This window comes from Oryctolagus cuniculus, unplaced genomic scaffold (genome assembly GCF_051225735.1).
Source record: "Oryctolagus cuniculus isolate XC-2025 breed Fujian yellow rabbit unplaced genomic scaffold, ASM5122573v1 ptg000037l, whole genome shotgun sequence".
Lineage (NCBI taxonomy): Eukaryota > Metazoa > Chordata > Mammalia > Lagomorpha > Leporidae > Oryctolagus > Oryctolagus cuniculus.
The window spans coordinates 1303371-1316829 of record NW_028301697.1 but is presented as its reverse complement, the minus strand read 5'-3'; positions in this window follow the sequence as shown (position 1 = coordinate 1316829).

Genomic DNA, 13459 nt, shown 5'->3' with positions numbered 1-13459 from the left:
TTCTGTCTGTCTGTCTCTCTCTCTACCTCTCCCCTATTTGTGCAACTCTTTCAAATAAATAAATCTTTAAGAAAAAAGCCAGAATCATGTCATTATTTATGTGTTTTAGAGGCTTTGCAGATGTTGATTACATGTGCCATGAAAACCCATCAAAATGCAAATCCTATAAGAGGCAACTCCATGTGCACTAAACTGGTAAAATCCAGTGCATGTGTTGAGAAAAACACACTAGCAATACATTTCAAAAAGCTGTGAAATATTATAAGTGGCTGTCAAAAGCTAAAAATCTGACAATGACTCATTATGTCATTTATTTATACATAATGCTGAGAAAATCAGAAGTATTTGTTAAAAATTCTGCTAAAATGCACTAGATTTATAATTTTTAAATGCATCGTTCCTAGATGTAATGCAGTCCTGTGCTACTTTAGAGTATCAGAAATTTAAAATGCTGGACTTGTGCTGTGTTGGAGCAGGTTAACTCCCTGGCCTGAAGCACCAGCATCCCATATGGGGGCCGGTTCAATACTCAGCTGCTCCACTTCTGATCCTGCTCTCTGCTATGGACTGGGAAAGTAGTAGAAGGTGGCCCAAGTCCTTGGGCCCCTGTACCCATCTGGGAGACCTGGAACTAGCTCCTGGCTCCTGGCTTTGGATCAGCACAGCTCTGGCAGTTGCAATCAATTAGGGAGTGAACATCAGATGGAAGACCTCTCTCTTTCTCTCTGGCTCTTCTCTCTGTCTGTAACTCAACTTGTAAATAAATAAATAAATCTTTAAAACAATTAAGAAACTTAAAAAGGGAAAGGTTTTTAAAAATGTATTTATTTATTGTGAGGCAGAATTACAGATATAGAGAGGAAGAGAAGGAGAGGTCTTCTATCGACTGGTTCCCCCCTAAATGGCCAGAATGGCTGGAGCTGGGCCGATCTGAAGCCAGGTGCCAGAAGCCAGGAGCCAGCAGCTTCCTCCAGGTCTCTCACATGGGTGCAGGGGCCCAAGCACTCAGGGCATATTCCAGAGCTTTCCTAGGCCATTAGTAAAGAGCTGGATTGGAAGTGCAGGAGCAGGGACTCAAACTGGTGCCCATGTGGGATGCTGGTGCTGCAGGTGGATGCTTAATCTACTATTCCACAAAGTGGGCCCAGGGAAAGGTTTTAGGAAGACATCTTTCATGTAGACTAGGCTGCAATATTGCAAGGTAAGGTTTAGCTTTTATTCCCACACATCAGTATTCATCTTTTAGCAACTATAAATACTGAATATCATACATATAGACATAAATATAGGTAATTGCAGATTTTTTTGTCATTCTTTCTAATTCTCTTTTTAATGTCTGCTAATAGGCCATCTTATGGATTATTATATTGATGTTACCCGTACACAACCATCAGGCATTTCCACTGTTGAATGTGTTTATGTGTACAGGTAGTTTTGTTTGTGTGTACATGAATGCACATTTGATGGAGATAGCACTGACAGTAATACTGTGAGAATTCCTAACGCTGATTTCAAACTTTCTGTCCTCCGCAGAGATGGCTGTCATTGAAGTAGACCACAGGGCCCCTTTTGCTGTTGTGAACTGAAATGTGCCTCCCTAAAACTCAAACACTGAAGTGCTAATCACCAACATGACTTTACCTGAGGAAAGTAGTTTTAAGCAGATCAAATGATAGATGTGTCTGTCACATCGGAGAAAGGCTTCTGGAAAACTCGAGCCTATTAGCACCTTGATCTGATATTTTCTACCTCTACAACTCTGAGAAGTAAAATTCTATGATGTAAATCATATTCTCTGTGGTATTTTCTTAGCAAATTAATATATCCTCATTTCTGCCAGCATTTTCTGCTGTCATCTAGAAGGTCCTCGTGATTAGCAGAGAAATATAGAAACTAATAACTATGATTTTTGATTACCAATTATCTACTAACACAAAAAAGATATCCCAGAAGCAACCTACTACCATCCTCCAGGACCCAGAAAAAAAAAAAAAAAAGGAATGAGTCAAGATGCAGGGCAGTAGAAAAAAGTGAATAATGAAAGATCACAGCAGAAGTAAATAAGGAAGGGTTTGATGCTGTGGTGTAGTGGGTTAAAGCCTTGGCCTGCTGTGCATGCATCCCATATGTTGCTGCTAGGAGACCAGGTGCTCCACTTCCAATCCAGCTCCCTACTAATGCACCTGGGAAATTGGTGGAAGATGGACCGTGTTCTACAGTTCTGGCACCCACATGAGAGACTTGGAAGAAGCATCTGGCCTTTCAAATAAATAAATAAATCTTAAAAAAAATAGAAGCAGTGTTAGCACTATTGGAAAACAGACAAATAGTTCAATGGAAAAGAATAGGCAGCTGAAATTTACCGACTTTTCTACAGGCAACTCCTATTTAACAAAGGAAAGAAAACAAACAGGAAAAAGAAGAATCCCTTTAGCATATGGTTTAAAGGAAAGTGATTATCCATATGTAGAAGCCTGAAAATATACCCAACACCTCATACACTATGTAAAAGCAACTCATGGTGAATTAAAAGTCTAAATATAAAACCAAAAACTAAGTAAACATATGAGAAACTATAAAACATAAGCATAGACAACAGTTTTGGGTAAGATTCCAAAAGCACAAGTAACAAAAATAAAATATAGAAATTTGAGCATATCAAATTAAGATACATCTTCACAACAAAGTATTCAACAGAATGAACATACAATGGACAGAATGGCAGGAAACATTGAAAACTCTGACTATGACAAAAGATTGATAGCCAGAACATACATATATAGAACTGGAAAAACTCCAAACAAGAAGTAAAATGTACACTTAAGAAATGGGCAATGATCAGAATAGATGTTTCTCAGAAGAGGAAATCTCAATGGTCAAGACATATATGAACATGCCCAATATCACTAGCCATTAGGGAAATGTAAATCAAAACCAATAGCAGACTCCATCTGTGGGAGAAGACAATGCTTGGGTTTTCATTTGTGCAACAAGTGGGTTTAGAGGACCCTGTTCACCATAAGAGGGCAGAGTCTACATGGAAGTAAGGAAACCTTAATGTTTTCCTAATGGGCTTGTTAAATTCTTGACCAGTGCCTATTACCTTTGCCGCAAACTTTCCAGTCTCACTACTTTCCTGCTTCTTCCTCTTCTCTGTGGCTTGCAAAAACAGTGTACCTTCTATATACGGAGGATACTTTTGTTTTGTTTTATTCCTCCTATCTCATGATGTTCCTCTAAGAAATCACAACCCTCCAAGTATTCATTAATTTATGCAGTCTGCAGTTTTCATGGGCTACTACATGGCAAAGTACTAGGTTAAAGGAAAGGTATAGGTCAGGAACTGAGCAAAGTTCACAATGATGAAGCCATTGGGGAAATGAACCTGATGGAAGACCTCTCTCTCTCTCTCTCTCTCTGCCTCTCCTTCTCTCTCTGTGTAACTCTGATTTTCAAATAAATAAATAAATCTTTAAAAACTAACTAAATAAATATACTAATAACCTGGTGGCAACACCTTTCTATAAGAACATGTGAAGCACTCAAACACAGTTTGTCCCAGAAAGTCAGCCATAGTTTTCAAGGGCACGTCTTCTCCATTTGTGGACACCTCTGTGTGGCGTAAGGGACACTTATTTCTTCCCCTCTTCTTTCTTACCACTCTCACAGTTATAACTTCTATCGATGCTTCCACAGACCAGTCTCTATGAAATTGTAGAACTAATATCCTCCCATGTCAAAAATGTCATGGGTTTAAACACAGAACCAAAATAAAACAAGTAACTGGCTTTCTTAATTACACAGTGTGGAAAGTAAGATTCTCAGTGGATCACTGGGTAACTGTAAAGTACTGCGCAGAGAAAAACTGTAACTTATCTGTATTTATGATGCTGTAATTCTCCACTTTATGCATACTCAGATTAAAAGAGCTCCCGTTAGTGTGCAGCACTGTTGCATAGTGAGTAAAGCTACTGCCTTCAGTGTCAGCATCTTATATGGGTGCTGGTTGGGATCCTGGCTGCTGCACTTCCCATCCAGCTCTCTGCTGTGGCCTGGGAAAACAGTAGAAGATGGCCCAAATCCCTCATCCCCTGCACCCACCTATGAGACCTGGACAAAGCTCCTGGCTTCTGGTTGTGGATCCAAACTGCTCCAGCCATCTATCTCTGTTTCTGCCACTCGGTAACTCTGCCTTTCAATTAAATAAATAATTATTTAAAAAAACAGCTTCATCCCAGAAGAAGTTCCTGGCTACAGGCTTCAGACTGGCACAGCTCCAGCTGTTGCTGCCAATTGGGGAGTGAACCATCGGACGGAAGACGTCTCTCTCTCTCTCTCTCTCTCTGTCTCTCTCCTCTCTCTGTGTAACTCTTTCAAATGAATAAATAAATCTTTAAAAATGTAGCTCCAGTTATTGACAACACAGTAGACTTGCATTAATTTTAGTTCCCTTCTCACTTTGCAAAGGGATCAGTGGCAGGTCAAAACAGTTGACAGCCTTGCTAACAGGAGAAGAGATAGCTGAAGACAGAAAATGAAAAGCAGCCAAATACATCATCAAAGAAAGAGAAGTGGACCCCATCCAACACAAACCTTTAAAAGTGGATGCTCACAATTAACGAGTGAAACAGCTGCCTACTGAAATCTTGTCTAGGGAGGGAAGATATCCTAAGTTCTGCTTCTGTAAACTCCAGTCATAAATCTGTCCTAATAAAGCTGTCCCTGGCATCTCTTTTACAAACACACTGGACCCACTGACCATTGGAAATTGTGGTCCTAAGTCATGTAGGCTGCCATTTAAACCCACCAATGCTGTAACAGCTAAGAAACTTGAATTTGATGCTGAGTTCTCAGGAAATCATTCCAGCTGTGCCTAGGGCCATTAATAGAAACTCCTTGGATCCTCCCCTGTCTCTGTGCCTGTTTGAAAGAAGGGAGTTTTCCCACCCCAGGTTTCTGGAACAGCTTCAAATTCCACATTGGAAAAATCTGATAACTAATACTTGAGAGGGATCAATGCATAAAGCAGCTATTCACGCTTCACACTGCTCCCCACCAGGAAGATGAGGTGCAGGATGAGAGCAGTGGGGCAGATCCTAGTCAGATCCTTCTTCCCACCCCTCTGCTGCCCCAGGCTCCCTGCTGAAGACCATCCAGCCCCACCCTGCAGGAACCAGCCCAGGAAACATCAAGAGACCAGGCCAGACTGCATTCTGAAAACACCCACAGTTGGAACCCAGCTTATTTAACTGTAGAGAGTGGGAGTCTTTCTGCCTTTCTTCCCTGCATATGCAAGTTCCCAGAACGCTGCCCTCTCTCTCCTGTAACCACTAAATAAAGCACATTAGGGACAGTTTGGATGAGGTTCTGCAGGAGAGAGTCCAGCCTGAGAAGCAGAGGTGGGAGACAGAACAGCCCAGGTCCCAGCCCTGACCTCAGGGGAAGTTGCCAGGATCACTGGTGCCCTGGCACCCACCCTTCTCCCACACATGTCCCCACCCCTTACTGCATGTCAAACCTGCAGCAGAAAGTCCCTGGAGCAGGTACGCTTTCTTCCAGAAACATGGGGAGCGAAGCGGGCAGTGTGGGGAAGAGAGTCCCTGGTACATGGGACCCACAGGCAGAAGATGAAGAGGGAAGAAGCAGTAGGAGGCAGGCTCAGGGTGAGCACTTGGAAACTGCCTGGGATTGCACGTGCAGGGCAGGAGTTGCAGTAAATGCCAGAGAAGGAGCAGCACAGCCCCTAGGGCTGACCCTGATCAGGGAATGAACTCCCTCTGGTCCAACTCAGACCCCCAGGGACTGGCTGTTAGCAGGCACATGGGCACAGGCATTTGGAAGGCAGAATAGGTCGGAGCTCCTGGGAACTCTGGGAAATGGAGTCCAGTCCGCAGCATTCATAGAGACACCAGCTGGCCCTCCCCAAAGTCTGCAGTCGGGGGTGGGTGCCCACAACCAGAGGGCATTTCCTTTTGTTCAGTCCCTCCTTCCTTTCCTTCCCCTCCAAAAATCTCAGGGATCAGTTGCTGTTCTTCCTTTCCTGAATCAAATCTGAAAGAGTGACACTCACTGCTGCTAACTGACCCCAAATCCTGGCTCCCTCATAACCTCTGTCTCTTCCAGAAAAATCTTATTTACTACTTTGGCCCTAGAAATCATAAATGACTATGATAGAATGTAACTTTTAACAGAGGTGAGGAAGGCATGGTTTAATATCCAGTTTTGAGAATACAATTTTCATTTGTATTTTATTGATGTTTATAGTTCTTTTAAGATTTATTGATTTATTTGGAAGTCAGAGTTACAGAGAAGGAGAGGCACACAGAGAGAGAGAGAGAGGTGTTTTCCATCTGCTGGTTCACTCCCCAATTGGCAGCAGCACCACAGCGCCGACCCCTTATAGTTCTTTTCAAATCATTTTACACTGTCTTTTTATTCATCTAGTACAGAGACAGAAGAATGGACACAGAGCTAACATAGCTGAGTATTCAAGGAGACAGGTTAAGGGGTTAAATGCCTCATATCATATTATTTATACCTTAGATTAATTCTGGGGACAGTATTATCTGGAGTTTACAAAGTAGAAACTGAATGGAAAGAGCTTAGAAAAATACGGTGTTTTTTAATATCATTAAAAAGGCCTATCAAGGGGCCAGCACTGTGAAATAGCAGGTAAAGCTACTGCCAGCATGGACATTCCATATGGGTGGAGGTTGAGCCCGGCTAGTCTGCTTTCAATCCAACTCTCTGCTATGGCCAGGGAAAGCAGTGGAAGATGGCCCAAGTCCTTGGGCAGCTGCACCTGTGTGAGAGACCCAGAAGAACCCCCTGGCTGCTGGCATTGGAGCTGTACAGCTCCAGCCATTGTAACCAATTGGTGGGTGAACCAAAAGATGGAAGATGTCTCTCTCTCTCTCTCTCCCTTTCTACTCTGTGTAACTCTGACTTTCAAATAAATAAATAAATCTTTTTTTAGAGAGCCAATCAACATATAACACTAGCATAAAAATCTTTCTTTTGTCTTGGGTCTCAGTTTTTAAAATCTGATTTCTCAAAGGGAAAAAATGTGAGAGAGATGAAGTATACCAACAAAAATAATGTACTGTAATTATTTACTGTAATTATATATTGTAATGATGTACTGTAATTTACTGTAAAGAACCACATAGGATTATAACTTGTCTAGAAAACAAAGGAGATTCAAAGTTGCTATTATTTAATGGTTATTTTTTCTTATTTTTAATATCAAGATAGTATATAAATATTATGCACTCCTAGGTATTTGTGTGTTGTTTGATATGTTTTATTTTTAAGCAGAAATTCAAAGAGATAACTGGGTAACATGGAGTTCTGTGTTTCTGATTACTTCTCTCAATTAGAGATCATGGGATTAGAGTTGGTGCTAGATTAAGAATGCTTCAATTTTTATCCACTGACTTCACACCAGCATTTACTATGTTAAACAATATTCTTGGGGTAGATGGCTCTTTCTTGCCAGACTGTAAACTTCATGGGGTCTAGAAACATATTTGCTTTGACACTAAAACTCAGCATCTTGACAGTCAGTCTTTTAGTTGAATAAATACATGATATACAAAATAAATATTTCTGCCCCTCAAGAACTGCCTAAGAGAGAAGAAAATAGAAATCAATTTGATGATTCTCAGTATTAGGTGAATATATAATTTGTCGTTCTGACATAAGCTTGGTCATAAAAAGGGCATATGAATAATTACACACAGTTGAAGTGTATGAACACCTAGGGCCAAGCGGGATAAATGTTCACCCTAGCTATGTATGGCACTCCATGTCAATAGGAGAGGAAGGAGGAAGAGGGGAGGGAGTGTAGGTGGGGAGGTGGTTACGGAGGGAAGAATCACCATGCTCATTACTTAGCAGCAAAGAGGGAATCTGTGATCATTTGTTGCTTAAGAAACGGTGATAGGCATTATTTAATTATAATGCAGGCATCAGTGTTCTCCTGTCTCTGAAATAGGAAGTCTATAACTCAGAATTCCTTGCTGTTTCATCAAAAACAATTCAAAACAAAAACCTAATTAAGCATAAGAGGAAGTTATGCATTAGAAGTCTATTCTAATCTCTAGGAGGTTCAGGGGTTGGAAAATTCATCCAAAATCTTGCTGCCAAATGTCCCATACATTTTCCATGACCACTATCCATAAGCATAAGCTCTTTAAAAAAAGATTTATTTATTTGAAAGTCAGAGTTACACAGAGAGAGGAGAGGCACAGAGAGAGAGAGAGAGAGAGAGAATCTTCCATCTGCTGGTTTACTCCCCAATTGGATGCAATGGCCAGAGCTGAGCTGATCCAAAGCCAGGAGCTAGGAGTTTCTTCCAGGTCTCCCATGTGGGTTCAGGGGTGCAAAGACGTGGGCCATCTTATATTGCTTTCTCAGGCCATAGCACAGCTGGATCATAAGAGGAGCAGCTGGGACTTGAACCAGTGACCATATGGGATGCTGGCACTGCAGGAGGCAGCCTTACCTGCTACACCACAGCACCAGCCCCCATAAGCCCTATCTTCTGCAGAACCAGCACCCCAGACACCAGCCACCACATGGCATCCCATGGCACACTCACCCCTGGCAATGTGCTGCAGCTCCTGCTCCTCTCCACTTTCACTGGAAGAATCTGCAACTCCTTGTTTTCATGCAAGTAATTCTGATTCAGATGATGCCCCTGACACAATTGGCTGGCAAGTGCCATGGCATGTGTCCACGGCCTAGCTAAATGCAAAGCTGGAACATTTTAAACTTTTCACTACCATGGTGAGACACGGACTCCATCTAATGAAGTAGGGGATTTTTCAGGGAGTCTAGAGAATCAAATATGACAAAATGACAAATCTTAACCAAAGAGTGCCGTGGTACAGATGAAGAGAACCCAAAATGTATTTTTCTATCTTTTCTTTACTGAGTTAAGTGCCTAAAAACAAAGCCAATGAGGGTTAAACAGACCCATTCTGAAAATTCCTTAACATCTTCATTTTCATCCAAATTAATATATTGCTTGAAGAAAATAAATTTTACATAAATGAAAATGCAGTACCACAGACAAGTGTACAGAACATAGGCCCTCGGTTAGCTTCAAACCATCTGGGTCCATTAATGTGTTCTTCCAGAACCCAAGCTGCAGTACAATAGAACCACAGCCTCTGACATTCCTCCTCCACCCTGATGGATCTTGGGTTTTCCTCCCACCTCCCCTCTCCTGTGAATACATCAGTAGCAGAACAAATGGAATCCAAAGATACGATGATGTTATTTAACATGGAATAAACATAGTGTTTTAGTCAGTACAATCCTCAATACTACACTAATAATTCCGAGTTCACTGATTATGAAAGTAAGTATAAGAAATCTCTTCCTAAGTAATCATAACATCGAGAGCTGAATGTAGACTTTCAAAGTGAAAGAGAGAATTGTGTAGAGATGTGTATCTCTATAATACAGATTTACCGCTGTACTTTATAGACAGTACACCATGTTTGTATTTTTTTTGGCAGTCTAGCATAGTTTATTATATCCAGCTTGTCAGTTTGGAAATTTTATGATTAGACACTAATATACAATGAATTTTGAATCCTTACAGATAATATAGAGCACCCTAGGTCCTCCCAAGGGCAGAAAACAGACCAAGAGCTCATAGACTGGCTGCAACTGCAAGAAGCAGATGAAGATATCGTCAGAAAGATACATATTCCTGCAGTGTGGCTGCTGAGCAGTTCTGCCCTTATGGATCTCATCTCTGTTTCAGATCATTAAAGAAAGTTGATGCTTTATGAAATTTCTAAAGATTTCACTAATGAGAATCTAAGATATGTTCACTATGCTAAGAGCCTCAGAACAGCCCAAAGACTTGGGCCATCTATTGCTTTCCCAGGCCATAGCAGAGAGCTGGATCAGAAGAGGAGCAGCCGGGACTAGAGCCGGAGCCCATATGGGATGCTGACACTTCAGGCCAGTGCTTTAACCCGCTGTGCCACAGCACTGGCCACAATGTAGTATTTCTAATAGAAGAGATGGTTAAGTCATTAACTCCTCTAAAATACAAGTTAAGTATTAGTTTTTAAACTCTGCTTCATTCATGAGAACAACAAAATTTTCTCTCTTTGCTTCTGGGTATGTAAATTTTCTTCTAAGAAATTAATCATGACTTTTACATCTCAGACCCTATTATGAGTAAGTAGAGAATATTGTGGGGTCATACGCTCATTCTATCAAAAGAACATTTCTCCAATTAAAGAAAACATTATGGGCATCCCATATGGGCACTGGTTGGAGTCCTTGCTGCTCCACTTCTGATCCAGCTCCTTGCTATGGCCTGGGAAAGCAGTAGAAAATGGCCCAAGTGCTTGGGCCCATGCACATGCATGGGAGACCTTGAAGCTCCTGGCTCTTGGCTTCAGATGAGCCCAGCTCCAGCCGTTGCAGCCAACTGGAAAGTGAACCAGCAGATGGAAGACTTCTCTCTCTCTATGCAACTCTGCCTTTCAAATAAATAAATCAATCTTTGGGAAAAAAAAGATGTCCAAGTCTTACATCAGAGTACTGGGCTTCAGTGCCTAGCTCTGGTTCCTAACTCCAGCTTCATGCAAATACTGATCCTATAAGGCAGCACTGATGGCTCAAGTATTCAGGTTTCTGCCCACACATGGGAGATTAAGAATGAGTTCATGGGCTGGCGCCATGGCTCACTTGGTAAATCCTCTGCCTGCAGCACCAGCATTCCATTTGTGTGCCGTGTTCTAGTCCTGGTTATTCTTCTTCCAGTCCAGCTCTCTGCTGTGGCATGGGAGGGCAGTGGAGGATGGCCCAAGTGCTTAGGCTCCTGCACCTTCATGGAAAACCAGGAAGAAGCACCTGGCTACGGGCTTTGAATTGGCATAGTGCCAGCTGTAGTGGCCATTTGGGGAATGAACCAGCAGATGGAAGACCTTTCTTTCTGTTTCTCTCACTGTCTTTATCTCTACCTGTCAAATAATCAAAAAAATTGAGTTCACACTCCTGGCTTCAGCCTGACCCAGTTCTGGCTGTTGCAGGCATTTGGGGGAGTAAAGCAGAGAATCAGAGTGCATTTTCATTCTCTCTCCCTCTGCCTCCTAATTAAGTAAAAAAAAATTAAAGACACTCAAACTGGACTAAAGGAAATAATATAGGTAAGTGTCCCACTTCTTTCATATGACCAACAACTAGGTACTAAAAGTTTTCAGTTTTTCCACTCACCACATCCTTTGCCCATGGCATTTAATTTCCTAGGTTTTAATTTTTCTTTTCCCTAGGTAAAATGTGACCACTTGGTGCCAGTGCTGTAGCATGAGGTAAGACACTGCCTGCAATGCCGGTAACCCATATGGGTGCTATCTGAGTCTCAGCAGCTCCCCTTCCAATCCGGCTTCCTGCTAATGGTCCCAGAAAAGCAACAGAAGATAACTGGGGCCCTGCCACCCACATGGGACACCCAGATGAAGTTCCTGTCTTCAGTCTGGCCCAGCCCAGGCCACTGCAGCCACCTGAGGAGTAAACCAGCAGATAGATAATCTGTCTCTTCCACTCTGCTACATTTTCAAATATATGCATCAATCTTCCTTTAAAAAATAAAAACAAAAACCATTTAAGCTTTCAAAGGTATACAAGAAAGAAGTTTACAGCACTGATAAATTCAGGACCTAAACCATCTTCATGAGTGAAAAAAGCAAAGTAAAGAGCAATATACAGAATGATACTGAGTGGGTTTTTAAAAGCATATATTTTGATCCCTAAATTTCTAAACCATGAACATGATTATTACATAAATATATTTATATATTTTTAAGAATTGTTTTATTTACTTGAGAAAGGTCTTCCATCTGTGGCTTCACTCCCCAAATTACTGAAAACCTGGGGCTGGGCCAGGGCAAAGCCAGGAGTAGGGGCCAATGCTATGGCACAGCAGGTTTACAACCTTAGCTTGAAGCACTGGCTCCCATAAGGGTGCTGGTGAAAGACGGGGCTGCTCCACTTCTGATCAAGCTTACAGCTTATGGTCTGGGAAAGCAGTAGGAGATGGCCCAAGTCCTTGGGCCCCTGCACCTAAGTGGGAGACCTGGAAGAAGCTCCTGGTTCCTGGCTTCAGATCAGCACAGCTCCAGCCATTGCAACCAGTTGGGGAGTAAACCATCAGATGGAAGACCTCCCTCTCTCTCTCTGTGTGTGTGTGTGTGTGTGTGTAACTCTTTCAAATAAATAAACAAATCTTTAAAAAAAAAAGCCAGGAGTCAGGGAAATTTCATCCAGGTCCCTCGCTTGGGTGCAGGACCCAAGGATTTGTACCATATTCTTCTGCTTTCCTAGGTATGTTAGCAGGGAGCTGGATCAGAAGTAGAACATGCAATTGGTGCCCATAGAGGATGCTAGTGCTGCAGCTGTTGGTATAACCCATTTTTGCCACAGTGCTGGCCCCGACAATTTTTAATTCCTAGGAATTAACAGGGATGAAAGAAGTATGGCAGGATACCTTTTTATCAGAAAAAATATTTTATTTATTTGAAAATGTTATATAGAGATGTAGAGAGAGAGAGAGAGAGAAAGAGAGAGAGAATCTTCTGTCTGCTGGTTCACTGCCCAAATGGCTACAATGGACAGAGCTGAGCTGATCTGAAGCCAGGAGCAAGGAGCTTTTTCTGGGTCTCCCACATGAGCAAAAGGGCCCAAGGACTTGGGCCATCCTCTACTGCTTTCCCAGGTGCATTAGCAGGAGGCTGGACTGGAAGTGGAGCAGCTGGAACTCTACCAGCTCTCATATGGGATGCCTGTATTTCAGGCCAGGGCTTTAACCTGATGTGCCACAGTGCTGGCTCCAACAGGTGACCTTTTACTCTCAATAATCTCTTCTTGCTATTGGCAGCAGTTTGTAATTTTTTGTTTATTTGCCTTCTTCTTAATCTATATTTTTAAAAAATTACAAAAAGTTCCAGCACCCTGAGAACCTCCATCACAATGGCGTACAATCAGATGTTCATCCACAAAGTGTGGTGTAGATGCAAGGTGGAAAATGCAAGGTGAGTTGATTCATCTTTCTCAGGCTGTGGTTTCCATGGGCAACTTTTACAACCAACTGCCTTATTTGTTCCTCTTCCACAGAGTGGAACACATGTTAAGTCATCCTATTTAGCCAAAAGCCAGTGGCAGCACTTCAATATGTCATCAATCCAGGGCCAGCATTGTGGCACAAAGGAGTAAGTTGCCAACTGCAACAGCAGCATGCCTTATGGCACTGCTTTGAGACTCACCTCCTTCACTTCTCATCCAGCTCTTTGCTTGGAAATGGAGCAAAGATTGCCCAAGAGTTTGGGTTCCTGCACCCACATGGGGGACTGGGACAGAGTTCCAGGGTCCTGGCTTCAGCCTGGCTAGCCCCAGCTATTGTGGCCATCTGGAAGTGAGCCAGCAGATGAAA